This window comes from Cupressus sempervirens, chromosome 7, assembly GCF_028749045.1.
Source record: "Cupressus sempervirens isolate cs-2001-9-10 chromosome 7, ASM2874904v1, whole genome shotgun sequence".
Lineage (NCBI taxonomy): Eukaryota > Viridiplantae > Streptophyta > Pinopsida > Cupressales > Cupressaceae > Cupressus > Cupressus sempervirens.
This window is the reverse complement of record NC_143124.1, coordinates 741951392-741966223: the sequence shown is the minus strand read 5'-3', so window position 1 is coordinate 741966223 and position 14832 is coordinate 741951392.

Below are 14832 nucleotides of genomic sequence, written 5' to 3'. Positions count from 1 at the left end.
TGGATCTAAATAGCTAGGGTTTGGATTAGATCTTGAGGGATCTTATACGATTACTATTGTAATTGCTTATGTATTTGGTTGTAACACAAAAGGCCTTACAATCAAGCATGTTGGATGTAAATCTTATGATCATATTATGAATTGGAATTATTTTGGATCTAGTTATCTATATTATTATTTATTCTTCCACTTTGTGGTTATTTGTTTGAGGCTAAAACATCTCCTTTGGGGATTCTCCTGCCTTGCACTATGTCAAAGTTATTTCTCTTTTATTTATTATTTCCTTTTCTTTTCATTTTTTGTATAGTATCACGGTTCAAAAGGTTGCATATAGGAGAATTCATCTCAATTTGCACAAGAGGAATTTAAATGGATGAAATAAGAGAGATGAGAGATTAAAAAAAGGCTATTGTATAATGGATATAATGGATAGTATGATGGGTTTAGTAAGGGTGACATATGGAAGATAATAGGGTAACATTCCTCCCAAGGTTGATCATCCATAGGAAACAAGGAAAGGATAGGGATGGGTGTCACATAGTGATTAACATAATAAGAAATATAAATAAAGTTAAGAGATAAAATAATGAAAAACAAAATTGATTGTTTTACGAATATGCATGTGTAGGAAGACCAATGGCAAAACACATAGAAACTTAGCAATAGTCATCACCAAAATAAATGAATCAATAACAAGGAATGAAGAGAGGTATCTAGAACTGCAACAGCACAAAAGACCACCATCTGACTAAAATCACCAAAGAGCATAGCACTAGAAGGAACCATAAAACTAGGACAAAGACTACAATATGAGGATCCACTGCCATCAAACTAAAGTAGTTTAGAACAAACAAGAGGTAGTATATTCCATGGAAACACATCAAGTAGCACATCTGATGGGTGATCAAAGCTAGGAAGACCACACTGAATGGGAGCTATAGGGCAATGAAAGGTGCCCAAAACCAAATAATCCAATGAGTGTCCCTGAGAAGAATAATTAGTAGAAAAACCAAGAACACCAATTATTGCATTTTTCATTTTTTATTTTTTTTTCTCTTCTTCTTTTTTGAATAAATTTTGGTAATGACAAGTGATTGTTGGCAAGTCAATTTTTAATCACTCGCCGCTTAAGGACACTATAAAATAGTTTTCACCACTAAGAATTTATTTGGTAGTTAACATCTGCCAAAAACCAATTTTTAGATATTAACTAGCCAACAATGTCCAAACCTTTTCATTGTTGGATCTTTTATTACTTTTTTCCTTTTTCTTGTTTTCTCTTTTTTTAGTTTTATTCAATTTTTCAATGACCAAAGAAATCAAATCCTGACATGGATGATGAAAAATGATACCATCCAAAAATTGAGTTTTATTCGTGACCTCATAGAAGACATAATTGAAATTTGATTGTAGAAGGAACTTGAAATGATGACGAGGCATAATCTCCACAAAGTTGGGAATATGGCACTAATCAACCTTGATCTATGTATCTCATGTCACTAAATTTGAAATCTTCTTGGAGAATTTTAGAATACACTAGTACACTTGGATGAAAAAAGCACTCACAAGGATGATGATACTTATATAACATAGTGCTCTAATAGTGACAAAATTGGATCACCTGGCATGAAGTTGGGCTATATATCCAATCCTTGTAAAGAATGAGAGACATCCATTTCATGAATAAACACACCTTCATTATCAAGAACAAGGTCATAGAGTGAAATACCAATCATAGTCTCCAACATTTCCATATAACTTCAGAGAGGATGAGACACAACTTGAAGGAGTGTGATGATATGAAATATCTTCAAAGTTTTTCTTGATGTGTAGCTCAAAAATAATCATGAATCTCATAGACCAAGTTGCATATTATCCTTTACCAAGCACCAAAGAAATCTCATCTATCAGTGGTGAACACCTTATGCCAAAATTTTCATGTGATTTGGGATAGTGAAGCACAAGGGAAATAAACACGCACCAGATAGCTTAGAAAGCCCACACAATGTTAACAAAGCCAACATAGTATGTTATGAAATTATTTTGTAGAAAAACATCAACTAGGATTGGACCTCACCAAAACAATAGACCTATAACCATATTCTCAAAACCAAGCAGATCAAGCATTGTAAATAAATATCACCCATTCAATAACTCTATCATTAAGTAGGTAATTTAAGTTTGAAAATGGTAGATAGAGTTATCAATGTGAGTAGATACTTAAGAGGATGGAGAAATACAAATAAACTATCATGTTCATTTAATAGCAATGCTAATTAACACTAGAACACATACATTGAATTTTTGAGATGTCACATGTGGAGGTTTGCTAAAAGGACCAATGGGATAATCAACAAAACTTGACTGGAAATCATCCAAGAACCACAATACTGGAGGGATTCCCCCCAACTTAACTTCATGATACAAGGTCATGAGGACATTAGGATAACCAAAGAAATTAGGCAACCCAAGAGAGAGTAATACATTATTAGAATTTTGTGAGCCTTGTTGAATGATAGATAAATCAAATATTTTAATAATTCAATGGATATACTCCCAAATTAACTATAGGTTATAAAAGCATAGGGAATTGTAATTATCCAAGGAATCAAGAAATTGATTTAGTACATTTTATCAAATGAATCATCATCTAGATATACAAGAACCAAGAATGAAAAATATATGGATATTAATGCCTTTATCCTTGTTTAAATAAATGAATCATCCATAGTTTATTTTGTCATCTTAGAATAATAGAAAGAATCAACAATGAGGAATCATCCAATTTTAACATATTGGTCATGAATGCATAGAATCCCTTATAATTGTGCTTAATCAATTATTGGTCCTAAATCAACAAGTATGTCAAGGATGCACATTTTAACCATAGGCTTCCAATTACAACTATGTATAAGTATAAAAATAAAATATAGATCTTGGAGGATCTAGAAACATGTTTGTAGAATATAGAATTTATGTGGTTTAATATAACTTAGTGCATGATTAATATTATCACAAATACTTATGAGTAGAATAATTAAAATTGATGCAATTTGAAGTATGGGCTCAATTGTGGGTATTTGGAATTTACTAAGTGGAAAAGAATTTAAAAAGTGATTATAATTCAATAAATGATATTGTTCTTCTAATTTAATTAAACCAAAATCCCATTCCTTATATGCATCATGTAACGCCCCGCCAAGGGATCCAAAAGAATTAACCTAAAGTTTCACTAAGTTTGCTAAACATTTTTTTTTTTTTTTTTCTTTTAAAAGTAAGAATGTATAACATACACATCAAACACATAGTAGCGGAAGCAATAACATGTAATCATCGACAAACATACATTGCAAGTTACATTTCTTAAAGATCCCAAGATGTTGAGTCACGTTTAAATTTAATTAATTCTAAGTCTAACAACTATCACATACATATGAAAGAATAATCAGAAACTCCAATGTCCATAATATACATTTGTTCTGAATGCTCCTTGGCAAATTAATTCGGAATGCTCCATCATCCACTGTACATGTCACAGGGTATGAAAGGCTTAAAAGAATATACATATGTAATAATAGAAATACATCAACCTCCATGAATCCATGATACAAAGTACAGTAAAGATATATACAAAACTATTCACCATACATGATACATCCATACATCCATAATGATAAAACATCTATCATAAAATCTAACCATCCGTCATAATAATCCAAGAACATAGTGAAGGTAAAAGCCAATCACGAAATCTCCAGCCACGGTGACCACGGAATGGATCTCAATGGTAAGAGTAAAAGCACTACCACCCGACCGCGTGGAACCTAAATGGTCCACTCCCACTGCGCTGAGGAGATAGTCTCAAGTCCCAAATAGGATAATAAAACACAAAACACAAGTACTCTCTAAGTCTGGGAAATCCTAAAAGTATACTAACTCAAGGGTTCCTAAAAAGATCGACATCTAAATCCCAGAGGTACCACAAGACACGTAGGAAACCTAATATGCAAGCGGGAAAGTGTCATCACAAAAGTCACGTAGAAGTTACCCGAGCAATCCCTTAGGAATCTCGGGTCCCTACTGATCCCTACGGCCACTAGTATCCTCTCGTACTGACGAGGCATACTATGGAGTGCAAGGTCGTAACCAAGCGTTCTCTCTACCCCATCCTAGTCTGTACTAGCACTCAAGGCATGGGAGAGAACATACAATTATCTTATTAGGTTCATTTTCCCTTATTTAGTGTAAATGTTTTCACTTATTAAAACAACTTACAATGGGTTACTCCAGGCAGCCTCTTAGGGCCCCGATCCCCATTGCAAGCCACTTCCCGACTCTACACATAGATAACCTACCCTAGGCTCATGAAAATACAAATCAAGAATCATAATAAAACCACCTCAATCCTATATGAGCAACTGAAAAGACATCATAAAAGATAAGCCACAAAACTACATCAGTTCTTCATGAGCAACAGATAAGCACCAAATAATAATCATATGACCACGACAGTTCTCTATCAGCAACTGAAGGCATCAATGATAAAACACAAAATCCAATGGTTCTCCAATGAGCAACCAGAAAGTATCCCAATAGTAAATTACAATACTGATCGAAGACTCCAAAATGGTCAAGTCAAAACATGACATCATCAAGAACATAACAAACACTTCAATCCTCTCAAGCGACCAAAAAGCAATCCAAGTATAACTGATTGAGACTCAAAAATGGTTATCAATATAACTGATCGATGACTCCAAAATGGTTAAGTCAAGTATCTCAAATACGTACATCTCAGCTTCACACAAGGAAACTGGAAAGCAATAACAAACAGTAAATACATCCATCATAGAGCATACTATCACATTACCTTGGTTGGTTTGAAAAGATCGAGAACAAATCATAACATCACATTCACAATCACCGAGCCTCTGGTAACAACCTAAACTGGTCAATACTAGAACAAACCCCAAAACCTCAAAACATAGACAATATAACAAAACAATATAGTTCATATTCTCACTGCTAGATTGATTTGAACGTATGTAATCAGGTTAAGTGTAATATTTTTGTTTCTAGTTTAATGTATGTTTTCACGAAAATAAGTTCACAGTTTGACCTACTCGTTAACCCATTTGTCTCATAATTAACATATAAATATAACCCATATAGATATTCGAATAAAATTGTACAATTACTTTACTTTTGATTCTAAGGCAATTAATCAATATAATTAGAAGAAACTTATTTATTTAATTATTGAAATGATGACCTATTATTTTTAATAAGAAATTTCAATTTAACTAAAAATCAATCCTATATAAATCTACAGTTCTATTAACAATTTTCATTATTAATTAAATTTAATTAAACTAATTTCAATTAATTTAATCAATAATCACTGTTCTTAATTACTTATTTTAATATCTACATTAATTACTAATTTATTAATATTTATCCAAAAATTAATTAATAAATTAATACTTACATAAAAAAAATATATATTAAATGCATTAATATTTAATTATTAAATATTAATAAAGATTATTATTAAAACATTATTAAATTAAAAAAAAACATATTAAAATTTATTAATAAAAGTTTTAAATATTAATAAAAACCCTTTTTAATAACATTAATTTAATTTAAAAAAATGAATATATATAAAAAAAATTGTGTAATTTTTTTTAAGCCCGCCGGCTTATACACAAAGGCCGCCTGCGGCCTGCCACAGAGGACTGCGGCCGCCGGCAGTACTCTGTACTGTCGCTGCCGCAGTACTCTGCGACAGGGACGGCAGAGCTGTCGGAGCGGTACGGGGGGGGGTGTGGGTATTCCCGCCCCCTCCCATTAATATTAAAAAAATTTATTATTATTATTATTATTTTTTTTAATATATATATATATATATATATATATATATATATATATATATATATATTTTTTTTTTTTTTTTAAAACATTCACATATGTAATCTAATAGAGAAAACAATATTAACTATTCAAATTTTCAATCTATAATTTTAAATTTTTTTTTTTTTTTTTTAAATTTAAAATTCAACCCTTCCCCGTTCAAATCTAAATTTCTTTAATCTATCGAACGAGGATTCCTGATCACTCTTTTAATCTCTACGTATGCCGAATATATTGACAAGCATTTAATAATTTACAATATTGAAATATTGAAGCTTTCATCACAAAGAATTCAAATGTACAATCCACAAACACGAAGAAGACAGGAAAGAGAAATTACGTATTTAATCAACAATCAAAGCACAAGACCCTACCTGGTCCTGATGCTAACATGAAACCCTCGAAAACTGTGAGAGAATTTGCTTCTCTTCAATTACTTTTCTCTAAAAATCTTTCCTAGAATTCCTCTTCTGAAATTCGCTTCCAAAAGTTGTCTCCCAAAATTTCTGTCTTCCCCAAATTCTTTGTCCCCATTCGTGTCCCAATTCGTGTCCCTCAAAAAATGAACCCCCCAAAGTTTGATAAGCAATTTCTCCTCAAATTGGGGCACTAATTGTGCGTTTACCTGAGAAGACTCTTTGCACAACTCAGTTAACTCCAAATTAACCTTTATTATCTTTTCTTTTATTTTGCATTCAACTTTCATGCACATTAAGTTGAATTATTAAATAACTTTATTTAATATTCCACTTGACTTCTATTTTAAATTTATTTATTACTTTAATCTCATGCGCACTTTATGAAATTAAAGTAACATTATTATTTTCACTTATTTTTTTATCTTTTAATAAATTTCTTTTATTTAATCTTATGCATAAGTCATGCGAACTAGAATCTTTTATTAAATAATTATATTTTCACTTTTTAAATTATTTTAGAAACTAAATTGGTAAAAATATTTATTAACTCAAATAATAATAATATTTAGCATTTATTTAAAAATGAACTCTAAATATATTATTATTAAATTAACTAAATATTATCAAGTTCTAAATTTAGACTTAAAGCTTTTATCTCCAAATTTAATTCCTTTCATTTAATTAATTTCTCAATTTAAATAAAAATAATAATTAAATATTAAAATGTCATAATAATCTTCTATTAAATTAAATCATTAATTAATCGTTTTAATTAATTTCTTTTATATTTAAACTCATGCCTAGATCATGCGATCTAGAAACCTTTAATAATTTAATATCTTTTCCACTTTTAATTTATTTAAGAAACTTTAATTGATAAAATATTTATTAATTCAATTAATAATAATATTTAGCATTTATTTAAAAATGAACTCTAAATATATATTATTATTAAATTAAATAAATATTATCACATTCTAAAATTATACTTAAAACTTTTATTTCCAAATTTAATACTTTTTATTTAATTAATTTCTCAATTAATTAAATATAATTAAATATTAAAATATCATAATAATTTTCTATTAAATTAAATCATTAATTAATCCTTTTAATTAAACTTAATTAATAGAAAAATACATCAAGGACTCATAAAGCAGCATATGAAAACCCATCATAGAAGAACACATACTAAATCAAACAAAAAGGGTTATAATCACGAAATAACATCATTTGATGCATTCGGAGGGTACTTAACTCAGATACTTGTCCTAATTATCAATTAGGACAATTGGCTGAAGGGTTTAGGATTTGGACTTAAGAGTTTATCTCCCCTCTCTTACCATTGAGATAATGCGATAGGGTACGCTCATCCTGGCAATTCAGGGAAGTCGATACCCGGTACCTGCAACCTGTATAAAATTCATGCATGTACAGACACAATATTCTAAGCTAAACAGAAAATGGCAGGAAGTGGTGCATCGTGTAGATCCCGACTAGCAGGTGACTACGACTCCCTTCCTCAACCACATCAGAAACACCATACATAAAGAAAACAAACACGCACACCATACACATGCAGTATGGGGTAAGTATCCATAAGAAAGCACGTGTGATAATAAACCATATAACTAATCATCATTGATAATTGAAAACCTTGAATAATCATCATACATGCATGAAATATAGAGTACCAAGTCATCTCATCATATAATAAATTGAGTGTAAAACAACATCTAATAATCTGAAAGTAATGCTACTAAACATCAAGTATAAAACTGGCCTAAAAGAGTTTGGCAATGAAGACTAAAATGCAACTTAGGGGCAGGCACTACACATCAATACATTCCAATGTTGATTTATCAATTTTGAGTATATTATTAGATGGTAAAGGGATCCATGAAATTTTATATGTACTATCAACCACCTTATTATGAAGCACTGTATGAGGCAATATAGTTGCCTTTGATAGATAGAGTGGAGTGGGTATAATATGATGCTAATGAGAAAATGAATATGGTAAGAAATATGAAGGAGATAAAGGAGATAGGAATAAGAAGGATGGGTGGAACAAAGATGGTAAAAATGGGTATAGTGGTTGTTGTGAGTATTCATGATTCCTTTTATCATGCATATTATGTAAAGAAGTGGGTTTTGAAGAACTATGTTGACTTTGTAATGAAATAGAGTGATAATACATGTCACCAACATAATGCATACTATGATCTTCTTGAGTTGGTTCTTGATATTTTTCATCCATTATAAGGAATACTTGGTCACTTCCATCCTTATCACGGTAAGGATCAAAAATAGCTTGCACCTCATTCACCGTGTGTTTGTGGTTGTTTGGGCATATACACTTTCCTATAGAAATTAGAATAATAAATGGTTACATTTTCATCATCAAAATCACATTTTTTTAAGAATTCATCAATGATATTTTCTTGGTCAGACATAAAGATACCATTTGTACATACCTGTGATGATGGAAGATCAATATCTTTTAAGATGCATTCATTAGGTAGAGAGTGTATTAAAACATCACCTTTGGTCAGCATAATTTCCCCACCAATTTCATCATTTGTTTTTAAGTTTGAAAGTGGGGGTCTAGGGGTGGCAGCCACCAGTGGGGTCAAGGGGCAATGCCCCTTGTGGGGTGTTAGTTGTGATTTTAGAGATTATGGGTGTAACTAAAACATGGATAAGAAAATCTATGAAAAGCCAAATAAATCCTAGTGATAGGAACTATCACTTCCTACCAATAGGAACATTATAAATAGACATAACTCAACAAAAATAATTTGTGATGAAAATGGCTACAACTCACAAAAAATCATCAAATAATTCATAAGCCAACAGCACCAAAAATATAGGCCAACACTGGGTCAAATAAGATGAAAGAATTAATAATTTATGATGGAATTCAGTTGGTCCATACGTGTCAATTTGAGAGCATAAGCTTATGAAAGTTTCTCAAGCAGTATGCCATCAAGGGATGATAATTGTGAGATGAGGGATTATGAATGCAACTATGACACTCAAAAAAAAACTTGCAGCAAATCGAAATGATTCTATGACAGGAACTATCACTTCTAGTGATAGAAACTTACTAAATTAGAAACAACTCATAACAAAAATATTGTATGATAAAAATAACTACAACTCTTTAACAAATTATCAACTCATAATCTAATTCATATGAAATGTTATTATATAATCAAATACGAATATTGAACACATAAACTAATATACTATGATTAAATAGCATACCATGTAATGCTAAGCTAATTAAAATAAAAATGATAACTAACTTAAATGTATTCCATACATAAATAAAATAAGATCAACAGGTAACTTTGGAGTGGGCACTTCCTCCTTAGCTTCCTGGTGATGAAACAAAGTAGAATTCTTAATTATCTATAATTGTAAGGAAACTTAGGTGTGGAAATAGCTTCCTACACTAATCCCTTAAGGAAATTATTGTGAAAATTCCTATTAAATCCTTACAATTACAAATTTGATATTATGTAAGCAATAATATTGTAGTTAACCATGAATATAGAAAATAGATAGAGAAAGAAAACACATAAACACAAAGATATGCCAGTGGGGAAAAACCTTTTAGTAAAACAACCCCACCCCTCCAAAACATGCACAATGTATTATCTTCAACACAAAGGTTACAACACACTTGCAATGCAAGTTCTTTCAGGACACGGAAGACCAATTTGGTAGCAACCAACAATACACTTTCTACTCTCTCCTATCTACAACCCTAAAAATGCTTATATCATGCACTTTCCATTTTAGGGAAACTTCCAAAGAACAATTGTATTATGGTTTTACCATTCTTTAGAAAAGTAGGAACCCAAAAAAAAATTTAGGGCAATGCCCTGAATCTTGCATGCTAGATGGAGACTCAAGTGTATAGTACTCAACAATCAATTGCCACATGTCTTCATGTCTTCACCCATCATCATATCTTCCAAAGATAGCTCTTACGCATCATAGGAATCTATCATAACCATTTTAGTCATGATTTTCTTACACACAATTCAAGATGCCAACACATGCAAGTAGAGTGAAACATCAACATGCAACTAGACATGTACACTCACACTTAATTACATTATTTGTAAAAAAAATATTTACAAAAAAAAATACGAATAGGAATTATCCAAGGTTGAGACACCTTATTCCTAATAGTAATCATGTAGATATAAAATTTATATTTTAGAATGGTGGATTTAGCTATATCATAGTTCATTCAACAAAAGGATAGATATATATAATTTGCTTCATATGTTGCTTATATATATATATATATATACAGAGCTAGAATAGATATAGACCAGAATATAGATAATAAAAATAAAATAAATAGGTACAAACTTATTTAGAGGTTGTAAGTAGTTGCACCTATGATAATTGGTCACAAGTTATCTAGCAAGGATGAGACACCTTAAGTTGAGCAGAAGAAATACAAATCCATGGTTAGAGGTTTATAGTAATTGACTCACACCACACCAGATATAGAAAATGCAATTCAAACTATAGCTAGATTTCAAGTTGATCCTAAGGAGTTTCATTATGCAGCAATAAAGAGGATATTTAGATAATTGAATGGGACATCTAATTATGGTAAATGATATTATAGATCAAGTTATTTCACTATATTTAGATATACTGATGCGGATTGGGTACGCAATACTGATAACATAAAGAGCACCAGTGGTGGAGCATTTTTTCTTGGAGGAATATTTGTTTCTAGGCTAAGCAAGAAACAAGATTGTGTTTCACAAAGTATGGGTGAGGGAAAGTATGTAGTAGAACCAAATAATTGTAATCAAGTCATGTGGATGAAATAGATGTTGAAAAATATTAGGATTGAGTTTATAGAACCTGTTATTATATATTGTGATAACACGAGTATAGTAAGTATGTATAAGAATCTTGTGTTGCATTCTAAGACTAAGAATATATCTATTAAGTATCATGTCTTGAGAAAGAAGGTAGCAAAAAAAGAGATTAGATAAGAATATGTGAGTAGTAAAGATCAGATTGTAGATATCTTTACAAAGCCCTTACCTAAAGATATATTTCAATACTTAAGAGGTATGCTTGGGTTTATGCCCCTATCTACTTCAAAGTTGATGATGCAAAGAGTGCACTAGTCTAGTGGAACAAAGAATTATTGTTAGACTAGACAAAATGTTGATGCTTTCTATATGGGGGAGTATCTGTGATGAGATGAGTCATTAAGGACTCTTGGTATTTGGTCTTGAATAGTTTCTTTGGATGCTTGAGCTGGTTGAAGACATGGAGTAGTAAATTGGCATAATGAGGCCTTTGACATTAATGTCAATGGGGGGGAATATGCATGAAAAATATTGGACTAACCGCCAACATTCTCCTTGAGGACTCGTGACATGGCTTAACCACCTCTTATGTTCTTTAAGTCTAGTGGTTGTATCAGGCATTAATAGATCAATATTTTGGTGCAACAATAACTCTATCTTGTAACAAGTGGTATTAGAGCTTGGTCATAGGTTCAAATCTCCTTGAGTAACATTGAGGGGGGGATTTTTGGACTAATCACCAACATTCCTCTTCAGGATTCATGACATGGCTTAACTGCCTTCTATGTTCTATAAGTCTAGTGGTTGTTTAGGCATTGACATGTCAATCTTTTGGTGCAATGAAAACTCTATCTTGTAACAAAAACATCTTCTAAGCATGTGTATGGTGAGAAGATTCCATGAAAATATCTACCTTTCTTAGGGAGATTCAAAAAGATCCATGTAAGAAAAGGAGAAATATCTCTATGGGGGAGATATGCACCATGAAGAACTTTGGTGTATGGTAAGTTGTTTAATGTGAAAAGCTATTTTCGATCCTAAGAAGATGTAGAATAGAGTAGTGTTCCAGAGGTTTTCAAATTTGATTAATGAAGATAATTTGAAAAGATGAGAACAACAACAGCAGTAGCAAAGTATTGTTTTGATATTCTTGGAACTTAAATATTTTTCATCTATGTTGCCATGAATGCCAAAGGGGGAGATTGTTAGCATGAATTATAATGGTACTATATTGGGGAAGTATCCTAAGCATTGGAGATTGTTGACATGTTGCATTCATGATTGTGTTTGTCATTGATGTCAACATAGTAGTAAGTCTATGAAGACTGGCAGAGTACCTGACAGAGATCTTAGCTGTACAGATAATATTTTAATTTTCTTATGATGCATATTCATGGACATGTTCTATACTATGTCCTGATGTTAATGTTCAATGCATAGTACCTAAGTCAAAGATGTACAGATGATATGCCTAATTTACAGAGAGCAGTACAGTGACAGAGTACCTAAGAAGTAGTTTCTGATGTTTGTATTATATTGTATGACAATGATATAATCTAGAGATGCATGGTCAGCTAGTGACATAAGATAGTTTAGTGGTGACATCAGTGAATGCGCAAGCCCTAGTGTCTCACATGTTTGAAGTTGTATTCACTGTGAGCTAACAGTATTGTTGAGTTGTCATTTTGCATGATGCTTAACAGTAGGAATCCTTTCAAACTTCTCTCTTGAAAAGCTAATCTAGGATCAACTCCATGGTTTTGCGTGATCTTATGACTTACTGGGATCTTCTCAATTGAAGATAAATGTGTATGTTCACAAGGAGGCCTTTTTTGGTTTGAACAATTTTGGATAAGATGTTTGATCTATTTTTTTCAAAAGTAACGACAAAAGAGATATATCTTTGGTATTTTTTGTTTTGTGATGAATGCAATTTATTGATGCAACTAAATGAATTCCTATTTTAACCAAATGTTAGCAAAGAAATTAACAAAGATAAGGTAACAAGAGATTAAACCAAATAACTTGAAGCGAAATTTCCTACTGGACATAAACCATGATAATAACACATCTACAAGCTAAATCATTGAAAAGATTGGGTAGGAAATGAATGAAAATAGGAGTAGCACTTACTCAATTCCACTAATGAAATCATCGATGGGAACTCAATAATAACCAAAAGATGTTTCACTTCTCATCAAATCACAAGGGCATGGAAATTGCACTCATAGAAGAAAAGAAGCTATGCAAGAATGGTAGGTGATCTTTTCTCCAAGTTGGTACGTCAACGAAATTGTTAACATAAGGAAAACATTAGAACTGTAAGGTTGCATAATCAAATCAACACAACAAAACCATTGGCTCCATTATTATTCATGAACATGTATTAAAAAAATAATGCACTTTGGCAATAATAACTACACTCAGAATGGGAGCACTGATAGCATATATTATTGCATCAAAATAATAGCCTAGAGTACATATTACATCCATTTATTTATAATAAATTATCTCCTCCTTTTGTGTTAGGAGAGAGATATTAAAATGAAACTCATACTAAAAAATTAATAAAACAAATCTAATTATATACAAACTAACTCTCTAAGTGGTGCTAAGTAGGTCTACACCCTTGTTTATATCAAATAATGGGTGCATGAGCTTTTACATGACTTAAAGAAATGAAAGAAGTAGATGAGAAGAAGGAAGGTACAAGAGGATCTAAGAGTCATTGGAAGCTCTAAAAATAGAAGCTTGGGCTTCTCTAAATGTTTTTGGGAGTTGAATTCTTGTCAAAATGCATTTTTAGTGTATAGAATGCTCTTAAAATGGAAACTAGAAGTTAATTGTTGGTGCACTACTATTTCTTGAAAATTGTTAGTGCACCTCTAAGAATAGTGCACCTATACACCGGTGCACCGACACACATTGATGACAGGTTCCAAAAATGTAAAAAATTTCGAGTGTCAAAATTGAATTTCAAGCATCTGGGTTTTCTTTCCCTTTATACCAAAACAATGTTTGGATGCTTGCTTTTTAATTTTTCTATTATTTTCATCACTTGGGTGGCTTCAATAAAATCTAAAGCTCCATATTTATCTTTTTCTAGTTTATGATAGTTGCTAACTTCTATTTGAGTTGTAGTAAAATCCTTAAGTTTAGTGTCCAACTCCAACAATACCTCTTTCATCTTGAATGCTTGCTTGATATCTTCATCTCATGAAGCATCTTTGAAGGTTCCTTAGAATTTTTGGACTACTAATTGTACTGTATTGAGCTTAGCTTGACTCATTTTCAAAAATTTGAAGGCAAGTAGTATTGTAATACCTTTTAGCTTCCAAAAATTTCTCTTGAGTTTGGTCTCTTATTTCCTGAATATCTACATGTAGACCCTCCATAACTTTATTGCTAGTAGATATCTTTTCAATCAAATCATCAATTTTATCTATCTCCTTAGCTATATATACTTCTATGAGTGTATGATACCTTTGACCTTTTATTGATTGGAGTCCCTATAGGTCTTTAGCCTAGGTATGTACTCATCCATCAATCCAAAATCTTGGTTCACTATGGATAACATCTTATCCACACTCAACTAAATATGGTGCAATAGGTTCAAGTTCCCATGTATTATTTGTACACCT